The sequence below is a fragment of the Durio zibethinus genome, chromosome 6 (assembly GCF_047325235.1).
Source record: "Durio zibethinus cultivar Kanyao isolate XHJ-2024 chromosome 6, ASM4732523v1, whole genome shotgun sequence".
NCBI lineage: Eukaryota > Viridiplantae > Streptophyta > Magnoliopsida > Malvales > Malvaceae > Durio > Durio zibethinus.
The window spans coordinates 18,083,805-18,105,824 of NC_143167.1; positions in this window are offsets into that span (position 1 = coordinate 18,083,805).

The window sequence follows — 22,020 nt, forward strand, 5'->3', positions numbered from 1 at the left end:
GATCCTTGTATTTTTTTTGGAATGCACAAAAAAATTCAGCTAAAAACTCGAAGTGTACAAGATTTTGTGACCATTTGAAAAAAATGTCCCCATTTCAGACACTCTATTGGCTACTGGCAGCAAACCTGTAAAATCTCAAATGCTCTTTAAGGGGGTGTGAGTTCTCGACATTTGATGAGGGATAGGAGGCCAATATAAGGGCCAAGTACCAGCACCCATTGCACATCATGTGCGCACAACCCCCAGCCACCCCGATCGCCGAAACCCCAATGTCGCAGGTCAGGTTCTTCGGCGATGGTGTCCCGCCGAAGAAAAATACGACACCAGCACATGCTCGAGCCCAGCATGTGCGGCCGCAACTCTCGGTCCGGTCCGATCTTAGACTGGGAATGAACTTCGTATGCTTAGACTATGAATGAACTCCGTATGCCTAAGTCAACCCACGAAACGAGCGTGCAGGCGCTCAGCTGGCCAGAGGAGCGGGATGCGCAAGCCGGGGATCGGCTGGGCCCCCCTCTACGTGCTACCAATCCTGCTGCTGCAACCCTCGGTCCGATCCAATCTTAGACTAGGAATGAACTCCGTATGCCTAAGCCAACCGACGAAAGGAGCTGGCGGGCGGGCGGGCACTACGCCAGCCATAAAGGTGGGATGCGCAGGCCGTGCATAGATAGGGTGATAGGTCGATTTAGGCAAATCTTCATATTTCTACTGTGCCAATGCCAGTTTTCTAGCTTGTAAATTCATACAATGGTCCCTTAAGCCTTCATGTGAAGTTTCATGGCAAGACGACTCGTTTTCTATTTTTCAGGATTTTTGAAAATTTTTACGATTCGGGATTTTTTAAATTTTTTTCAGAAGGAGTTTTGGCCCCAAACTTGGTAGACTTGATCCTCGTATTTTTTTTGGCATTCACAAAAAAATTCAGCTAAAAACTCGAAGTGTACAAGATTTTGTGACCATTTGAAAAAAGTGTCCCCATTTCAGACACTTTAATGGCTACTGGCAGCAAACTTGTAAAATCTCAAATGCTCTTTAAGGGGGTGTGAGTTCTCAACGTTTGATGAGGGATAGGGGGCCAATATAAGGGCCAAGTACCAGCATCAATCGCACATCATGTGCTCACACCCCCTGGCCCCACCGATCGTCGAAACCCCAATGTCGTCGGTCAGGTTCTCCGACGATGGTGTCCCGACGAAGAAAAATACGACACCAGCACATGCCCGAGCCTAGCATGTACTGCCGCAACCCTCGGTCCGGTCCGATCTTAGACTGGGAATGAACTTCGTATGCTTAGACTGGGAATGAACTCCGTATGCCTAAGTCAACCCACGAAACGAGCGTACGGGCGCTCAGCCTGCCAGAGGGGCGAGATGCGCAAGCCGGGGATCGATCGGGTCCCCCTCTGCGTGCTGTCGATCCTGCTATCGTAACCCTCGGTCTGGTTCAATCTTAGATTGGGAATGAACTACGTATGCCTAAGCCAACCGATGAAACGAACAGGCGAGCTGGCGGGTACTACGCCAGCCAGAGAGGCGGGATGCACAAGCCGTGGATCGATAAAGTGGCAGGTGGGTTTAGGCACATCTTCATATTTCTGCCATGCCAATGCCATTTTTCTGGCTTCTAAATTCGTACAATGGTCCCTTTAGCCTTCATGTGAAGTTTCATGGCATGACGACTCGTTTTTTATTTTTCATGATTTTCTAAACTTTTTACGGTTCAAGATTTTTTAAAATTTTTTTAGAAGTTGTTTTGGCCCCAAACTTGGTAGATGTGATCCTTGTATTTTTTTTGGCATACACAAAACAATTCAGCTAAAAACTCGAAGTGTACAAGATTTTGTTACCATTTGAAAAAAGTGTCCCCATTTCAGACACTTTAATGGCTACTGGCAGCAAACCTGTAAAATCTCAAATATTCTTTAAGGGGGTGTGAGTTCTCGAGCTTTGATGAGGGATCGGGGCCCAATATAAGGGCCAAGCACCAGCGCCCATCGCACTTCATGTGCGTACACCCCCCTGGCCCCCCCGATCATCGAAACCCCAATGCCGCCGGTCAGGTTCTCCGGTGATGGTGTCCCGATGAAGAAAATTATGGCACCAGCACATGCCTGAGCCCAGCATGTGCTGCCATAACCCTCGGTCCGATCCGATCTTAGATTGGGAATGAACTCTGTATGCTTAGACTAGGAATGAACTCTGTATGCCTAAGTCAACCCACGAAATGAGCGTGCAGGTGCTCAAGCGACCAGAGGGTCGGATGCGCAAGCCAGGGATCGATCGGGTCCCCCTCTGTGTGCTACTGATCCTGCTGCTACAGCCCTCGGTCCAATCCAGTCTTAGACTAGGATTGAACTCCGTATGCCTAAGCCAACCGACGAAACGAACGGGCGGGCGGGCGAGCGCTACGTCGGCCAGAGAGGCGGGATGCGCAAGCCACGGATCGATAGGGTGGTAGGTGGGTTTAGGCACATCTTCATATTTCTGCCATGCCAATGCCATTTTTTTGGCTTGTAAATTCATACAATGGTCCCTTAAGCCTTCAAGTGAAGTTTCATCGCAAGACGACTTGTTTTCTATTTTTCATGATTTTCAAAACGTTTTACGGTTGGGGATTTTATAAAATTTTTTCAGAAATATTTTTGGCCCCAAACTTGGTAGACATGATCCATGTATTTTTCTTGGCATGCACAAAAAAATTCAACTAAAAACTTGAAGTGTACAAGATTTTGTGACCATTTGAAAAGAATGTCCCCATTTCAGACACTTTAATGGCTACTGGCAGCAAACCGGTAAAATCTCAAATGCACTTGAAGGGGGTGTGAGTTCTCAAGGTTTGATAAGGGATAGGAGGCCAATATAAGGGCCAAGTACCAGCACCCATTGCACATCATGCCCGCATACCCCCCCGGCCCCCCGATCACCGGAACCCTAATGCCGTCGGTCAAGTTCTCCGGTGATGGTGTCCCGACGAAGAAAAATTCAACACCAGCACATGCCCGAGCCCAGCATGTGCTGCTGTAACCCTCGGTTCGGTCTGATCTTAGACTGGGAATGAACTCCAAATGCTTAGACTGGGAATGAACTCTGTATGCCTAAGTCAACCCACGAAACGAGCGTGTGGGGGCTTAGCCGGCCAGAGGGGCGAGATGCGTAAGCCGGGGATCGATCGGGTCCCCCTCTGCGTGCTACTGATCCTACTGCCGCAACCCTCGGTCTGGTTCGATCTTAGACTAGGAATGAACTCCGTATGCCTAAGCCAACCGATGAAACGAGCGGGCGGGCGGGCACTACGCCGACCAGAGAGGCGAGATGCGCAAGCCGTGGATCGATAGGGTGGTAGGTGGGTTTAGGCACATCTTCATATTTCTGCCATGCCAATGCCATTTTTCTAGCTTTGTAAATTCATACAATGGTCCCTTAAGCCTTCATGTGAAGTTTCATCGCAAGACGACTCGTTTTCTATTTTTCACGATTTTCAAAACGTTTTACGGTTGGGGATTTTATAAGATTTTTTCAGAAGTAGTTTTGGCCCCAAACTTGGTAGACGTGATCCTTGTATTTTTCTTGGCATGCAAAAAAAATTCAACTAAAAACTAGAAGTGTACAAGATTTTGTGACCATTTGAAAAGTGTGTCCCCATTTCAGACACTTTAATGGCTACTGGCAACAAACCAGTAAAATCTCAAATGCTCTTTAAGGGGGTGTGAGTTCTAGAGGTTTGTGAGGGATAGGGGGCCAATATAAGGGCCAAGTACCAGCACCCATCGCACATCATGTGCGCACACCCCCCCGGCCCCCCAATCGCCGGAACCCCAATACCGCAGGTCAGGTTCTCCGGCGATGGTGTCCCAACGAAGAATAATGTGGCACCAGCACATGCCCGAGGCCAGCATGTGCTGCCGCAACCCTCAGTCCGGTTCGATCTTAGACTGGGAATAAACTCTGTATGCTTAGACTGGGAATGAACTTCGTATGCCTAAGTCAACCCATGAAACGAGCGTGCGGGCGCTCAGCCGACCAGAGCGACGGGATTCGCAAGCCAGGGATCAGTCGGGTCCCTCTTCGCGTGCTGCTGATCCTGCTACCGTAACCCTCGGTCCGATCCAATCTTAGACTGGGAATGAACTCCGTATGCCTAAGGCAACCGATGAATCGATCGGGCAGGCGAGCGGGCAGGCACTATGTCGGCCAGAGAGGCGGGATGCGCAAGCCGTGAATCGATAGGGTGGTAGGTGGGTTTAGGCACATCTTTATATTTCTACTGTACCAATCCCATTTTTCTGGCTTGTCAATTCATACAATGGTCCCTTAAGCCTTTATGTGAAGTTTCATGGCAAGACGACTCATTTTTTATTTTTCACCATTTTCAAAAATTTTTACGGTTCGAGATTTTTTTAAATTTTTTCAAAAGGAGTTTTGGCCCCAAACTTATTAGACGGGATCCTTGTATTTTTGTTGGCATGTACAAAAAAACTCAGCTAAAAACTCGAAGTGTACAAGATTTTGTGACCATTTGGAAAAAGTGTCCCCATTTCAGACACTTTAATGGCTACTGGCAGTAAACTTGCACATTCTCAAATGCTCTTTAAGGGGGTGTGAGTTCTCGAGGTTTGATGAGGCATAGGGGGCCAATATAAGGGCCAAGTACCAGCACCCATCACACATCATGTGCACACACCACCCCCGCCCCCCCCGATCACCGAAAGCCCAATGCCGTCGGTCAGGATCTCTGGCGATGGTGTCCCGGTGAAGAAAAATGCGGCACCAGCACATGCCTGAGCCTAGCATGTGCTGCCGTAACCCTCGGTCCAGTCCAATCTTAGACTGGGAATGAACTCCGTTTGCTTAGACTGGAACGAACTCCATATGCCTACGTCAACCCACGATACGAGTGTGCGGGCGCTCAGCCGGCCAAAGAGGCGGGATGTGAAAGCCGGGGATCGGCCGGGTCCCCCTCTGCGTGCTACTAATCCTACTGCTGCAACCTTCGATCTGGTCTAATCTTAGACTGAGAATTAACTCCGTATGCCTAAGCCAACTGATGAAATGAGCGTGCGGGCAGGCGGGCACTACGCCGGCCAAAGAGGCGGGATGCGCAAGCCGTGGATCGATAGGGTGTTAGGCGTGTTTAGGCACATCTTCGTATTTCTGCCATGCCAATGCCATTTTTCTGGCTTTTAAATTCATACAATGGTCCCTTAAGCCTTCATGTGAAGTTTCATGGCAAGACGACTCATTTTCTATTTTTCATGATTTTTAAAACTTTTTATGGTTTGGGATTTTTTAAAATTTTTTCAGAAGGAGTTTTGGCCCCAAACTTGGTGGACGTGATCGTTATATTTTTGTTGGCATGCACAAAAATATTCAGCTAAAAACTCGAAGTGTACAAGATTTTGTGACCATTTGAAAAAAGTGTCCCCATTTCAAACACTTTAATGGCTACTGGCAGCAAACCTGTAAAATCTCAAAAGCTCTTTAATGGGGTGTGAGTTCTCGATGTTTGGTGAGGGATAGGGGGCCAATATAAGGGCCAAGTACCAGCACCCATCGCACATCATGTGCGAATACCCCCCGGCCCCACCGATTGCTGGAACCCCAATGTCGCCGGTCAGGTTCTCCGACGATGGTGTCCCGACGAAGAAAAATACAGCACCAGCACATGCCCGAGCCTAGCATGTGATGCCGCAACCCTCGGTCTGGTTTGATTTTAGACTGGGAATGAACTCCGTATGCCTAAGTTATCCCATGAAATGAGTGTCAGAGCGCTCAACCGGCCAGAGGGGCAAGATGCACAAGTCGGGGATCGATCGGGTCCCCCTCTACGTGCTACCGATCCTACTGCCGCAACCCTCGATCCGGTCGGACGGGTGGACGGGCGGGCACTACTCCGGCCAGAGAGGAGGGATGCGCAAGCCATGGATCGATAGGGTGGTAAGTGGGTTTAGGCACGTCTTCATATTTCTGCCATGCCAGTGCCATTTTTCTGGCTTGTAAATTCATACAATGGTCCCTTAAGCCTTCATGTGAAGTTTCATGGCAAGATGACTCGTTTTCTATTTTTCACGATTTTTGAAACTTTTTACAATTCGGGATTTTTAAAAAATTTTTCAGAAGAAGTTTTGGCCCCAAACTTGGTAGACGTGATCCTTGTATTTTTGTTGACATGCATAAAAAAATTCAGCTAAAAACTCGAAGTGTACAATATTTTGTGACCATTTGAAAAAAGTGTCCCCATTTCAGACACTTTAGTGGCTACTGGCAGCAAACCTGTAAAATCTCAAAAGCTCTTTAAGGGGGTGTGAGTTCTCGAGGTTTGATGAGGGATAGGGGGCCAATACAAGGGCCAAGTACCAGCACCCATCGCACATCATGTGCGCACACCCCCCGGCCCCCCTCGACCCCAATACCATCGGTCAGATTCTCCGATGATGGTGTCCCGACAAAGAAAAAAAGGACACCAGGACATGCCCGAGCCCAGCATGTGCTGTCGCAACCCTCGGTCTGGTCTGATCTTATTCTAGGAATGAACTCCGTATGCTTAGACTGGGAATGAACTCCGTACGCATAAGTCAACCCACGAAACGAGCGTGCAGGTGCTCGGCTCGCTAGAGGGGCGGGATGCCCAAGTCGGGGATCATCCGGGTCCCACTCTGCGTGCTGCCAGAACCCTCGATCCAATCTGATCTTAGACTCAGAATGAACTACGTATGCCTAAGCCAACTGATGAATCGAGTGGGCAGGCGGGCGGGTGGGCACGACGTCGGCTAGAGAGGCGGGATGCGCAAGCCGTGGATCGATAGGGTGGTATGTGGGTTTAGGCACATCTTCATATTTTTGCCGTGCCAATGCCATTTTTCTGGCTTGTAAATTCATACAATGGTCACTTAAGCCTTCGTGTGAAGTTTCATGGCAAGAGGACTCATTTTCTATTTTTCACGATTTTTGAAACTTTTTACGGTTCTAGATTTTTTGAAAATTTTTTAGTAGGAGTTTTGGCCCCAAACTTGGTAGACGTGATCCTTGTATTTTTGTTGGCATGCACAAAAACATTCAGCTAAAAACTCGAAGTGTACAAGATTTTGTGACCATTTGAAAAAAGTGTCCCCATTTCAGACAGTTTAATGGCTACTGGCAGCAAACCTGTAAAATCTCAAATGCTCTTTAAGGGGGTGTGAGTTCTCGAGTTTTGATGAGGGATAGGGGGCCAATACAAGGCCCAAGTACCAGCACCCATCGCACATCATGTGCGCACACCCCCCCGACCCCCCCGACCCCCCCGATCGTCGGATTCCCAATACCGTCGGTTAGAGTCTCCGATGATGGTGTCCCGGAGAAGTAAAATGCAGTTACAGCACATGCCCGAGCCCAGCATGTGCTGCCGCAACCCTCAATCCAGTCTGATTTTAGATTGGGAATGAACTCTGTATGCTTAGACTGGGAATGAACTCCATATGCCTAAGACAACCCACGAAATGAGCGTGCAGGCTTTCAGCCGGCCAAAGGGGCAGGATGCGTAAGTCGGGGATTGGTCGGGTCCCCCTCTGCGTGCTGCCGATCCTGTTGCCACAACCCTTGGTCCAGTCTGATCTTAGACTGGGAATGAACTCCGTATGCCTAAGCGGATCGACGAAACAAGCGGGCGGGCGAGTGGGCACTATGCCGACCAGAGAGGCGGGATGCGCAAGCCATGGATCGATAAGGTGGTAGGTGGGTTTAGGCACATCTTCATATTTCTGCCATGCCAATGCCATTTTTCTGGCTTGTAAATTCATACAATGGTCCCTTAAGCCTTCATGTGAAGTTTCATGGCAAGACTACTCGTTTTATATTTTTCACGATTTTTGAAATTTTTACTGTTCGAGATTTTTTAAACTTTTTTCAAAGGAGTTTTGGCCCCAAATTTGGTAGATGTGATCCTTGTATTTTTGTCGGCATGCACAAAACAATTCAGCTAAAAACTCGAAGTGTACAAGATTTTGTGACCATTTGAAAAAAGTGTCCCCATTTCAGACACTTTAATGGCTACAGGCAGTAAACCTATAAAATCTCAAATGCTCTTTAAGGGGGTATGAGTTCTCGAGGTTTGATGAGGGATAGGGGGCCAATATAAGGGCCAATATAAGGGCCAAGTACCAGCATCCATCGCACATCATGTGCGCACACCCCCCGCCCCCCCGATCGTCGAAACCTCAATGTTGCCGGTCAGGTTCTCCGACGATGGTGTCCCGACGAAGAAAAATGCGACACCAGCACATGCCTGAGCCCAGCATGTGCTATCGCAACCCTTGGTCCGGTCCGATCTTAGACTGTGAATGAACTCCGTATGCTTAGACTGAGAATGAACTCCGTATGCCTAAGTCAACCCACGCAACTCTTGGTTCAACCTGATCTTAGACTGGGAATGAACACCGTATGCTTAGAATAGGAATGAACTCCGTGTGCCTAAGTCAACCCACGAAACGAGCTTGCGGGCGCTCAGCCGGCCAGAGGGGCGGGATGCGCAAGCCAGGGATCGATCGGGTCTCTCTCTACGTGCTACCGATCCTGTTGCAGCAACCCTCGGTTCGGTTTGATCTTAGACTGGGAATGAACTTTGTATGCCTAAGCCAATCGACGAAATGAGCGGGCGGGCGGGCGGGCACTATGCCGGCCAAAGAAGCGGGATGCGCAAACCGTGGATCGATAGGGTGGTAGGTGGGTTTAGGCACATCTTCATATTTTTTCCATGCCAATGCCATTTTTCTAGCTTGTAAATTCATACAGTGGTCCCTTAAGCCTTAATGTGAAGTTTCATGGCAAGACGACTTGTTTTCTATTTTTCACTATTTTTGAAACTTTTTACGGTTCGAGATTTTTGAAAATTTTTGCAGAAGGATTTTTGGCCCTAAACTTGGTAGACGTGATCCTAGTATTTTTGTTGGCATGCACAAAAAAATTCAGCTAAAAATTGGAAGTGTACAAGATTTTGTGACCATTTGAAAAAATTGTCCCCATTTAAGACACTTTAATGGCTACTGGCAGCAAACCTGTAAAATTTCAAATGCGCAAGCCGGGGATCAGTCGGGTCCACCTCTGCATGCTGTCGATCCTACTGTCGCAACCTTCAGTCTGGTCTAATTTTAGACTGGGAATGAACTCCGTATGCCTAAGCCAACCGACGAAACAAGCGGGCGGGCGGGCGGGCACTACACCGACCAGAGAGGCGAGATGCGCAAGCCGTGGATCGATAGGGTGGTAGGTGGGTTTAAGCAGATCTCCATATTTCTACCATGCCAATGCCATTTTTCTGGCCTGTAAATTCATACAATGGTCCTTTAAGCCTTCATGTGAAGTTTCATGGCAATACGACTCGTTTTCTATTTTTCACAATTTTTAAAACTTTTTACGGTTTGGGATTTTTAAAAATTTTTTTAGAAGGAGTTTTGGACCCAAACTTGGTAAATGTGATCCTTGTATTTTTCTTGCTATGCATAAAACAATTCAGCTAAAAACTCTAAGTGTACAAGATTTTGTGACCATTTGAAAAAAGTGTCTCCATTTTAGACACTTTAATGGCTACTGGCAGCAAACCTATAAAATCTCAAATGCTCTTTAAGGGGGTGTGAGTTCTCAAGGTTTGCTGAGGGATAGGGGGCCAATATAAGGGCTAAAAACCAGCACCCATCGCACATCATGTGCGAACACCCCCTGGCCCCCCTGATCGTCGGAACCCCAATGCCGCCAGTCAGGTTCTCCGGCGATGGTGTCCCGGCGAAGAAAAATGAGGCACCAGCACATGCCCGAGCCCAGCATGTGCTGCCGCAACCCTCGGTCTGGTCCGATCTTAGACTGGGAATGAACTCCGTATGCTTAGACTGGGAATGAACTTCGTATGCCTAAGTCAACCAACGAAACGAGCGTGCAGGCGTTCAGCTGGCCAGAGGGGCGGGATACACAAGCCGGGGATCGGTTGGGTCCCCCTCTACGTGCTGCCGATCCTGCTACCGCAACCCTCAATCCGGTCTAATCTTAGACTAGGAATGAAATTCGTATGCCTAAGCCAACCGACGAAACGAACGGGCGGACGGGCGGGAATTATGTCAACCAAAGAGGCGGGATGCGTAAGCCGTGGATCGATAGGGTGGTAGGTGGGTTTAGGCACATCTTCATATTTCTGCCATGCCAATGCCATTTTTCTGGCTTGTAAATTCATAAAATGGTCCCTTAAGCCTTCATGTGAAGTTTCATGGCAAGACGACTCGTTTTCTATTTTTCATGATTTTTGAAACTTTTTACGGTTTGGGATTTTTTAAAATTTTTTCAGAAGGAGTTTTGGCCCCAAACTTGGTAGACGTGATCCTTGTATTTTTTTTGGCATGCACAAAAATATTCAGCTAAAAACTCGAAGTGTACAAGATTTTGGGACCATTTGAAAAAGTGTCCCCATTACAGGCACTTTAATGGCTACTGGCAGCAAACCTATAAAATCTCAAATGCTCTTTAAGGGGGTGTGAGTTCTCGAGGTTTAATGAGGGATAAGGGGCCAATATAAGGGCCAAGTACCAGCACCCATCGCACATCATGTGCGTACACCCCCCGGGCCCCACCCGATCGTCGGAACCCCAATGCCATCGGTTAGGATCTCCGACGATGGTGTCCCGAGGAAGAAAAATGTGGCACCAGCACATGCCCGAACCCAGCATGTGTTGCCGCAACCCTCGGTCCGATATGATCATAGACTGGGAATGAACTCTGTATGCCTAAGCCAACCGATGAAATGAGCGGGCAGGCGGGCATTACGTCGGCCAGAGAGGCGGGATGCGCAAGCGGTGGATCGATAGGGTGGTAGGTGGGTTTAGGCACATCTTCATATTTCTGCCATGCCAATGCCATTTTTCTGGCTTGTAAATTCATACAATGGTCCTTTAAGCCTTCATGTGAAGTTTCATGGAAAGACGACTCGTTTTCTATTTTCATGATTTTCCAAACTTTTTACGGTTCGGGATTTTTTAAACTTCTTTCAGAAGGAGTTTTGGCCCCAAACTTGGTAGACGTGATCCTTGTATTTTTGTTGGCATGCACAAAAAAATTCAGCTAAAAACTTGAAGTGTACAAGATTTTGTGACCATTTGAAAAAAGTGTCCCCATTTCAGACACTTTAGTGGCTACTGGAAGCAAACCTGTAAAATCTCAAATGCTCTTTAAGAGGGTGTGAGTTCTCGAGGTTTAATGAGGGATATGGGGCCATTATAAGGGCCAAGTACTAGCACCCATCGCACATCATGTTCATACACCCCCCCAGGGCCCCCCGATCGCCGAAACCCCAATGCCGCCGGTCAGGTTCTCCGGTGATGGTGTCTCGACGAAGAAAAATACGGCACCAGCATATGCTCGAGCCCGCATGTGCTACCACAACCCTCGGTCCGGGCCGATCTTAGACTGGGAATGAACTTCGTATGCCTAAGTTAACCCACGAAACAAGCGTACGGGCGCTAAGTCGGTTGAGCCCAGCATGTGCAGTCGCAACCCTCGGTCCGATCCGATCTTATACTGGGAATGAACTCCGTATGCTAAGACTGGGAATGAACTCCGTATGCCTAAGTCAACCCACAAAATGAGCGTGCGGGCGCTCAGTCGACCAGAGGAGTAGGATGCTCAAGCCGGGGATTGGCCGGGTCCCCCTCTGCGAGTTGTCGATCTTGTTGTCGTAACCCTCAGTCCGATCCGATCTTAGACTGGGAATGAACTCTGTATGCCTAAGCCAACCGACGAAACCAGCGGTCGGGCGGGCACTACGTCGGCCAAAGAGGCGGGATGCGCAAGTCGTGGATCGATAGGGAGGTAGGTGGGTTTAGGCACATCTTTATATTTCTGCCATGCCAATGCCATTTTTCTGGCTTGTAAATTCATACAATGGTCCCTTAAGCCTTCATGTGAAGTTTCATGGCATGGCGACTCGTTTTGCTATTTTTCATGATTTTTAAAACTTTTTGCGGTTCAAGATTTTTTAAAATTTTTTCAGAAAGAGTTTTGGCCCCAACTCTAGTAGACGTGATCCTTGTATTTTTATTGGCATGCAAAAAAAAAGTCAGCTAAAAACTCGAAGTGTACAAGATTTTGTGACCATTTGAAAAAAGTGTCCCTATTTCAGACACTTTAATGGCTACTGGCAGCAAACCTGTAAAATCTCAAATGCTCTTTAAGGGGGTGTGAGTTCTCGAGTTTTGATGAGGGATAGGGGGCCAATATAAGGGCCAAGTACCAGCACCCATCGCACATCATGTGCGTATAGGCCCCCCCGATCGTCAGAACCCTAATACCGTCGGTCAGGTTCTCCGGCGATGGTGTCTCGATAAAGAAAAATGCGGCACCAGCACATGCCCGAGCCCAGCATGTGCTTCTGGTCTGATCCGATGGGAATGAACTCCGTATGCCTAAGTCAACCCACGAAACGAGTGTGCGGGCGCTCAGCTGCCCAGAGGGGCGAGATGCGCAAGCTAGGGATCAGTCGGGTCCCCCTCTACGTGCTGTCGATCTTGCTACCCCAACCCTCGATCTGATCTAATCTTAGACTAGGAATGAACTCCGTATGCCTAAGCCAACCAACGAAACGAGCGGGCGGGCACTACGTCGGCCAGAAAGGCGAGATACGCAAGCTGTGGATCGATAGGGTGGTAGGTGGGTTTAGGCACATCTTCATATTTCTACCGTGCCAATGCCATTTTTTTGGCTTGTAAATTCATACAATGGTCCCTTAAGCCTTCATGTGAAGTTTCATGGCAAGACGACTCGTTTTATATTTTTCATGATTTTTGAAACTTTTTACGGTTCGAGATTTTTTAAAATTTTTTCAGAAGGCGTTTTGGCCCCAAACTTGGTAGACATGATCCTTGTATTTTTGTTGGCGTGCACAAAAAAAGTCAGCTAAAAACTCGAAGTGTACAAGATTTTGTGACCATTTGAAAAAAGTGTCCCCATTTTAGACACTTTAATGGCTACTGGCAGCAAACCTGTAAAATCTCAAATGCTCTTTAAGGGGGTGTGAGTTCTCGAGGTTTGATGAGGGATAGAGGACCAATATAAGGGCCAAGTACCAGCACCCATCGTACATCATGTGCGCACACCCCCCCGTCCCCCCTCGATCGCCGGAACCCCAATACCGTCGGTCAGCTTCTCCGATGATGGTGTCTCGATGAAAAAAAACACGACACCAGCACATGCCTGAACCCAGCATGTGCTACCGCAACCCTCGGTCCGGTCTGATCTTAGACTGGGAATGAACTCCGTATGCTTAGATAGGGAATGAACTTCGTATGCCTAAGTCAACCCATAAAATGAGCGTGCGGGAGCTCAGCTGGCTAGAGGGGCAGAATGCGCAAGCCGGGAATCGGTTGGGTCCCCCTCTGCGTGCTGTCGATCCTGCTACCGCAACCCTCGGTCTAGTCTAATCTTAGACTGCTAATGAACTCCGTATACCTAAGCCAACCGATGAAATAAGTGGGCGGGCGTGCGGGCACTACGCCAGCCAGAGAAGCGGGATGCGAAAGCCGTGGATCGGTAGGGTTGTAGGTGGGTTTAGGCACAACTTCATATTTCTGCCATGCCAATGCCATTTTTCTGGCTTGTAAATTCATACAATGGTCCCTTAAGCCTTCATGTGAAGTTTCATGGCAAGACGACTCGTTTTCTATTTTTCACGATTTTTGAAACTTTTTACGGTTCAGGATTTTTTAAAATTTTTTCAGATGGAGTTTTGGGCCCAAACTTCGTAGACGTGATCCTTGTATTTTTGTTGGCATGCATAAAAAAATTCAGCTAAAAACTCGAAGTGTACAAGATTTTGTGACCATTTGAAAAAAGTGTCCCCATTTTAAACACTTTAATGGCTACTGGCAGCAAACTTGTAAAATCTCAAATGCTCTTTAAGGGGGTGTGAGTTCTCGAGGTTTGATGAGGGATAGGGGGCCAATATAAGGGCCAAGTACCAGCACCCATCGCACATCATGTGCGCACACCCCCCGGCTCCCCCCGATCGTCGGAACCCCAATGCCATCGGTCAGGTTCTCCGGTGATGGTGTCTCGACGAAGAAAAATGTGGCACCAGCACATGCCCAAGCCCAGCATGTGCTACCGCAACCCTCGGTCTGGTCTGGTCTTAGACTGGGAATGAACTCCATATGCTTAGACTGGGAATGAACTCCGACTGCCTAAGTCAACCCACGAAACGAGCGTGCGGGCGCTTAACCGGCCAGAGGGTCGGGATGCGCAAGCCGAGGATCGGTCGGGTCCCCCTTTGCGTGCTGTCGATCCTACCGCCATAACCCTCACTCGGGTCTGATCTTAGACTGCGAATGAACTCCGTAGGCCTAAGCCAACCGACGAAATGGGCGGGCGGGCGGGGGCACTACGCAGGCCAGAGAGGCGGGATGCGCAAGCCTTGGATCGATAGGGTGGTAGGTGGGTTTAGGCACATCTTCATATTTCTGCCATGCCAATACCAATTTTCTGGCTTGTAAATTCATACAATGGTCCCTTAAGCCTTCATGTGAAGTTTCACTGGCAAGACGACTCGTTTTCTATTTTTCAAGATTTTTGAAACTTTTTACGGTTCGAGATTTTTTAAAATTTTTTCAGAAGGAGTTTGGGCCCCAAACTTGGTAGACGTGAACCTTGTATTTTTGTTGGCATGCATAAAAAAATTCAGCTAAAAAATTGAAGTGTATCGCACATCATGTGCGCACACCCCCCCGATCCCTCCTATCGTCGGAACCCCAATGCCGTCGGTCAGGTTCTCCGGCGATGGTGTCTCGACGAAGAAAAATGAGGCCCCAGCACATGCCCGAGCCTAGCATGTGCTGTCGTAACCCTTGGTCTGGTCCGATCTTAGACTGGGAATGAACTCCGTATGCTTAGACTGGGAATGAACTCCGTATGCCTAAGTCAACCCACGAAACGAGCGTGCGGGCCGGCCAGAGGGGCGGGATGCGCAAGTCGGGGATCCTGCTGCCGCAACCCTTGGTCTGGTCCGATCTTAGATTGGGAATGAACTCCGTATGCCTAAGCCAACCGACGAAATAGGTGGGCGGGCGGGCACTACGCCGGCCAGACAGGCGGGATGCGCAGGATGGTAGGTGGGTTTAGGCGCATCTTCATATTTTTACCATGCCATTGCCATTTTTTTGGCTTGTAAATTAATACAATGGTCCTTAAGCTTTCATGTGAAGTTTCATGGCAAGACGACCCGTTTTCTATTTTTCACGGTTTTTGAAACTTTTTACGGTTCGAGATTTTTTAAAATTTTTTCAGAAGGAGTTTTGGCCCCATGGTAGACGTGATCCATGTATTTTTGTTGGCATGCACAAAAAAATTCAGCTAAAAACTCGAAGTGTACAAGATTTTGTGACCATTTGAAAAATGTGTCCCCATTTCAGACAATTTAATGGGTACTGGCAGCAAACCTGTAAAATCTCAAATGCTCTTTAAGGGGGTGTGAGTTCTTGAGGTTTGATGAGGGATAGGGGGCCAATATAAGGGCCAAGTACCAGCACCCATTGCACATCATGTGCGCACACCCCCCGGTCCCCCCGATCGTCGGAACCCCAATACCGTGGGTCAGGTTCTCCGACGATGGTGTCCCGACGAAGAAAAATGCGGCACCAGCACATGCCCGAGCCCAACATGTGCTGCCGTAACCCTCGGTCCGATTCGATCTTAGACTGGGAATGAACTTCGTATACTTAGACTGTGGATGAACTCTGTATGCCTAAGTCAACCCACGAAACGAGAGTGCGGGTGCTCAACTGGCCAGAGGGGCGGGATGCGTAAGCCGGGGATCGGTAGGGTCCCCCTTTGCATGCTGTCGATCCTACAGTCACAACCCTCGATTTGGTCTGATCATAGACTGGGAATGAACTCCGTTTGCCTAAGCCAACTGACGACACGAGCGGGCGGGCATGCCGGCACTACGCCGGCCAGAGAGGCGGGATGCGTAAGCCGTGGATCGATAGGGTGGTAGGTGGGTTTAGGCACATCTTCATATTTCTGCCGTGCCAATGCCATTTTTCTGGCTTGTAAATTCATACAATGGTCCCTTAAGCCTTCATGTGAAGTTTCATGGCAAGACGACTCGTTTTCTATTTTTCATGATTTTCAAAACTTCTTACGGTTCAAGATTTTTTAAAATTTTTTCAGAAGGAGTTTTGGCCCCAAACCTGGTAGACGTGATCCTTATATTTTTTTTGGCATGGACAAAAAAATTCAGCTAAAATCTCGAAGTGTACAAGATTTTGTGACCATTTGAAAAAAGTGTCCCCATTTCAGACACTTTAATGCCTACTGGCAGCGAACCTGTAAAATCTCAAATGCTCTTTAATGGGGTGTGAGTTGTCGAGGTTTGATGAGGGATAGGCGGCCAATATAAGGGCAAGTACCAGCACCCATCGCACCTCATGTGCACACACCCCCCCGACCCCTCACGATCGTAGGATCCCTAATGCCGCCGGTCAGGTTCTCCGACGATGGTGTCCCGGTGAAGAAAAATGTGGCACCAGCACGTGCTCGGGTGCAGCATGTGCTGCCGCAACCCTCGGTCTGGTTTGATCTTAAACTGGGAATGAACTCCATATGCTTAGACTAGGAATGAACTCTGTATGCCTAAGTCAACCTATGAAACAAGCGTGCGGGCGCTCAGTCGGCCAGAGGGGTAGGATGCGTAAACCGAGGATCGGTCGGGTCCTCCTCTGTGTGCTGTCGATCCTTCTACCGCAACCCTTGATCTGGTCCAATCTTAGACGGGAATGAACTCCGTATGCCTAAGCCAACCGACGAAACGGGCGGGCGGGTGGGCGGGCGGACAGGCGGGCACTACGTCGGCCAGAGAGGCGGGATGCGCAAGCAGTGGATCGATAGGGTGGTAGGTGGGTTTAGGCACATCTTCATATTTCTGCCATGCCAATGCCATTTTTCTGGCTTGCAAATTCGTACAATGGTACCTTAAGCCTTCATGTGAAGTTTCATGGCAAGACGACTCGTTTTCTATTTTTCACGATTTTTGAAACTTTTTACGATTCAGGATTTTTTAAAGTTTTTTCAGAGGGAGTTTTGGTCCCAAACTTTATAGACGTGATCCTTGTATTTTTTTTGGCATGCACAAAAAAATTCAGCTAAAAACTCGAAGTGTACAAGATTTTGTGACCATTTGAAAAAATTGTCCCCATTTCAACCACTTTAATTGCTCCTGGCAGAAAACCTGTAAAATCTCAAATGCTTTTTGAGGGGGTGTGAGTTCTCATGGTTTGGTGAGGGATAGGGGGCCAATATAAGGGCCAAGTACCAGCACCCATCGCACATCATGGGCGCACACCTCCCCGGTTCGCCCCCGATCGTCGGAACCCAAATGACGTCGGTCAGGTTTTCCGGCGATGGTGTCTCGATGAAGAAAAATGCGGCACCAGCACATGCCTGAGCCTAGCATGTGCTGTCGTAACCCTCGGTCCGGTCTGATCTTAGACTGGGAATGAACTTCATATGTTTAGACTGGGAATGAACTCCGTATGCGTAAGTCAACCCACGAAACGAGCGTGCAGGTGCTCAACCGGCCAGAGGGGCGGGATGCGCATGTCGAGGATCAACCGGGTCCCCCTCTGTGTGGTACCGATCCTGCTACCGTAACCCTCAGTCCGGTCTGATCTTAGACTAGGAATGAGCTCCGTATGCCTAAGCCAACCGACGAAACGGGCGGGCGGGCAGGGGGGCACTACATCGGCCAGAGAGGCGGGATGCACAAGTCATGGATCGATAGGGTTGTAGGTGGGTTTAGGCACATCTTCATATTTCTGCCCTGCCAATGCCATTTTTCTGGCTTGTAAATTCATACAATGGTCCCTTAAGACTTCATGTGAAGTTTCATGGCAAGACGACTCGTTTTCTATTTTTCATGATTTTTAAAACCTTTTACGGTTTGGGATTTTTTAAAATTTTTTTGAAAAGAAGTTTTGGCCCCAAACCTGGTAGACATGATCCTTGTATTTTTGTTGGCGTGCACAAAAAAATTCAGCTAAAAACTCGAAGTGTACAAGATTTTGTGACCATTAGAAAAAAGTGTCCCCACTTTAGACACTTTAATGGCTACTGGTAGCAAACCTGTAAAATCTCAAATGCTCTTTAAAGGGGTGTGAGTTCTAGAGGTTTGATGAGGGATAGGGGGCCAATAGAAGGGCCAAGTACCAGCCCCCAATGCACATCATGTACGCACACCTCCCCGGCCCCCCCGATCACAGGAACCCCAATACCGTCGGTCAGGGTCTCCGGCGATGGTGTCCTGGTAAAGAAAAATGTGGCACCAGCACATGCCCAAGCTCAGCATGTGCTGCCACAACCCGCGGTCCGGTCCGATCTTAGACTGGGAATGAGCTCCATATGGTTAGACTGGGAATGAACTCCGTATGCCTAAGTCAACCCACGAAATGAGCGTGCGGGTGCTCAGCCGGTCAGAGGGGCGGGATGCGCAAGCTGGGGATCGGTCGGGTCCCCCTCTGTGCACTGCTGATCCTGCTACCGCAACCCTCAGTCCAGTCAGATCTTAGACTGGGAATGAACTCCGTATGCCTAAGCCAACCGACGAAACGAGCGGGCGGGTGGGCGAGCACTATGCCGACCAGAGAGGCGGGATGTGCAAGCCGTGGATCGATAGGGTGGTAGGTGGGTTTAGGCACATCTTCATATTTTTGTCATGCCAATGCCATTTTTCTGGCTTGTAAATTCATAAAATGGTCCCTTAAGCCTTCATGTGAAGTTTCATGGCAAGACGTCTCATTTTCTATTTTTCATGATTTTTAAAACTTTTACGGTTCGGGATTTTTTAAAATTTTTTTCGAAAGAGTTTTGGCCCCCAAACTTGGTTGACGTGATCCTTGTATTTTTTTTGGCATGCACAAAAAAATTTAGCTAAAAACTCGAAGTGTACAAGATTTTGTGACCATTTGAAAAAAGTGTCCCCATTTCAGACACTTTAATGTCTACTGACAGCAAACCTATAAAATCTCAAATGCTCTTTAAGAGGGTGTGAGTTCTTACGGTTTGATGAGGGATAGGGGGCCAATATAAGGCCCAAGTACCAGCAACCATCGCACATCATGTGCGCACACCCCCCCGACCCCCCTCGATCACCGGAACCCCAATTACGCCGATCAGGTTCTCCGACGATGGTGTCTCGACAAAGAAAAATATGGCACCAGCACATTCCTGAGCCCAGCATGTGTTGTCGCAACCCTCGATTCGATCCGATCTTAGACTGGGAATGAACTCCGTATGCCTAAGTCGACTCACGAAATGAGCGTACGGTTGCTCAGCTGGCCAGAGGGGCGGGATGCGCAAGCCAGGGATCGATCGGGTCCCCCTCTGCGTGCTAGCGATCTTGCTGCCGTAGCCCTCGGTCCGATCCGATCTTGGACTGGGAATGAACTCCGTATGCCTAAACCAACCGACGAAACGAGCGGGCGGACGGGCGAGCACTACGTTGGCCAGAGAGGCGGGATGAGCAAGCCGTGGATCGATAGGGTGGTAGGTGGGTTTAGGCACATCTTCATATTTTTGTCATGCCAATGCCATTTTTCTGGCTTGTAAATTCATAAAATGGTCCCTTAAGCCTTCATGTGAAGTTTCATGGCAAGACGACTCGTTTTTATTTTTCACGATTTTTGAAACTTTTTACGGTTCGGGATTTTTAAAATTTTTTCAGAAGGACTTTTCGCCCCAAACTTGGTAGACGTGATCCTTGTATTTTTGTTGGCATGCACAAAAACATTCAGCTAAAAACTCGAAGTGTACAAGATTTTGTGACCATTTGATAAAAGTGTCCCCATTTCAGACACTTTAATGGCTACTGGCAGCAAACCTGTAAAATCTCAAATGCTCTTTAAGGGGGTGTGAGTTCTCAAGGTTTGATGAGGGATAGGGGACCAATATAAGGGCCAAGTACCAGGACCCATCGCACATCATGTGCGCACACCCCCCCCGCCCCTCTGATTGTCGGAACCCCAATGCCGCCGGTCAGGTTCTCCGACGATGGTGTCTCGACGAAGAGAAATGCGACACCAGCATGTGCTACCACAACCCTTGATCCAGTCCAATCTTAGAGTGGGAATTAACTTCGTATGCTTAGACTGGGGATGAACTCCGTATGCCTAAGTCAACGTAACGAAATGAGCGTGCGGGCGCTCAACCGGCTAGAGGGGCTGGATGCGCAAGTCGGGGATCGATCGGGTCCCCTTCTGCATGCTGTTGATCCTGCTACCGCAACCCTCAGTCCGGTTCAATCTTAGACTGGCAATGAACTTCGTATGCCTAAGCAAACCGACGAAACGAGCGAGCGGGCGGGAGGGCACTATGTCGACCAGAGAGACGGGATGCGCAAGCCGTGGATCGATAGGTTGGTAAGTGGGTTTAGGCACATCTTCATATTTCTGCCATGCCAATGCCATTTTTCTAGCTTGGAAATTCATACAATGGTCCCTTAAGCCTTCATGTGAAGTTTCATGGCAAGACGACTCGTTTTCTATTTTTCATGATTTTTGAAACTTTTTATGATTCGAGATTTTTGAAAATTTTTTCAGAAGGATTTTTGGCCCCAAACTTGGTAGACGTGATCCTTGAATTTTTGTTGGCATGCACCAAAAAATTCAGCTAAAAACTCGAAGTGTACAAGATTTTGTGACCATTGGAAAAAAGTGTCCCCATTTTAGACACTTTAATGGCTACTGGCAGTAAACCTGTAAAATCTCAAATGCTCTTTAAGGGGGTGTGAGTTCTTGAGGTTTGATGAGGGATAGGGGCCAATATAAGGGCCAAGTACCGGCACCCATCGCACATCATGTGCGCACACCCCCCGGCCCCCCCTTCGATCGTCGGAACCCTAATGCCACCGGTTAGGTTCTCCGGCAAAGGTGTCTCGGTGAAGAGAAATGCGACACCAGCACATTTCCGAGGCCCGCATGTGCTGCCACAACCCTCGGTCTGGTTTGATCTTAGAGTTGGAATTAACTCCGTATGCTTAGACTGGGAATGAACTGCGTATACCTAAGTTAACCAACGAAACGAGCGTGCGGGCGCTCAGCCGGCCAGAGGGACAGGATGCCCAAGCCGAGGATCGACCGTGTCTCCCTCTACGTGCTGCTGATCCTGCTGTATGTCTGGTCCGATCTTACTCTGGGAATGAACTTCGTATGCCTAAGCCAATCGATGAAACGAGCGGACGAGCGGACGGGCGGGCGGGCGGGCGGGCACTATGCCAGCCAGAGAGACGGGATGCGCAAGCCGTGGATCGATAGGGTGGTAGGTGGGTTTAGGCACATCTTCATATTTCTGCCATGCCAATGCATTTCTCTGGCTTGTAAATTCATACAATGGTCCCTTAAGCCTTCATGTGAAGTTTCATGGCAAGGCGACTCGTTTTCTATTTTTCATGATTTTTGAAACTTTTTACGGTTCGAGATTTTTTAAAATTTTTTCAGAAGAAGTTTTGGCCCTAAACTTGGTAGACGTGATCCTTGTATTTTTGTTGGCGTGCACAAAAAATTCAGCTAAAAACTCGAAGCGTGCAAGATTTTGTGACCATTTGAAAAAAGTGTCCACATTTCAGACACTTTAATGGCTACAGCTAGCAAACCTGTAAAATCTCAAATGCTCTTTAGTGGGGTGCGAGTTCTCGAGGTTTGATGAGGGATAGCGAGCCAATATAAGGGCCAAGTACCAGCACCCATCGCACATCATGTGCACACACCCCCCGGCCCCTCCGATCATTGGAACCCCAATGCCGTCAGTCAGGTTCTCCGGTGATGGTGTCTCGACGAAGAGAAATGCGGCACCAGCACATGCCCGAGCCCATCATGTGCTGTCGTAACCCTCGGTCTAGTCCGATCTTAGACTGGGAATGAACTCCGTATAGCTAAGTCGACCCACGAAACGAGCGTGCGGGCGTTCAGCCGACCAGAGGGACGGGATGCGTAAGTCGGGGATCGGTTGGGTCCCCCTCTGCGTG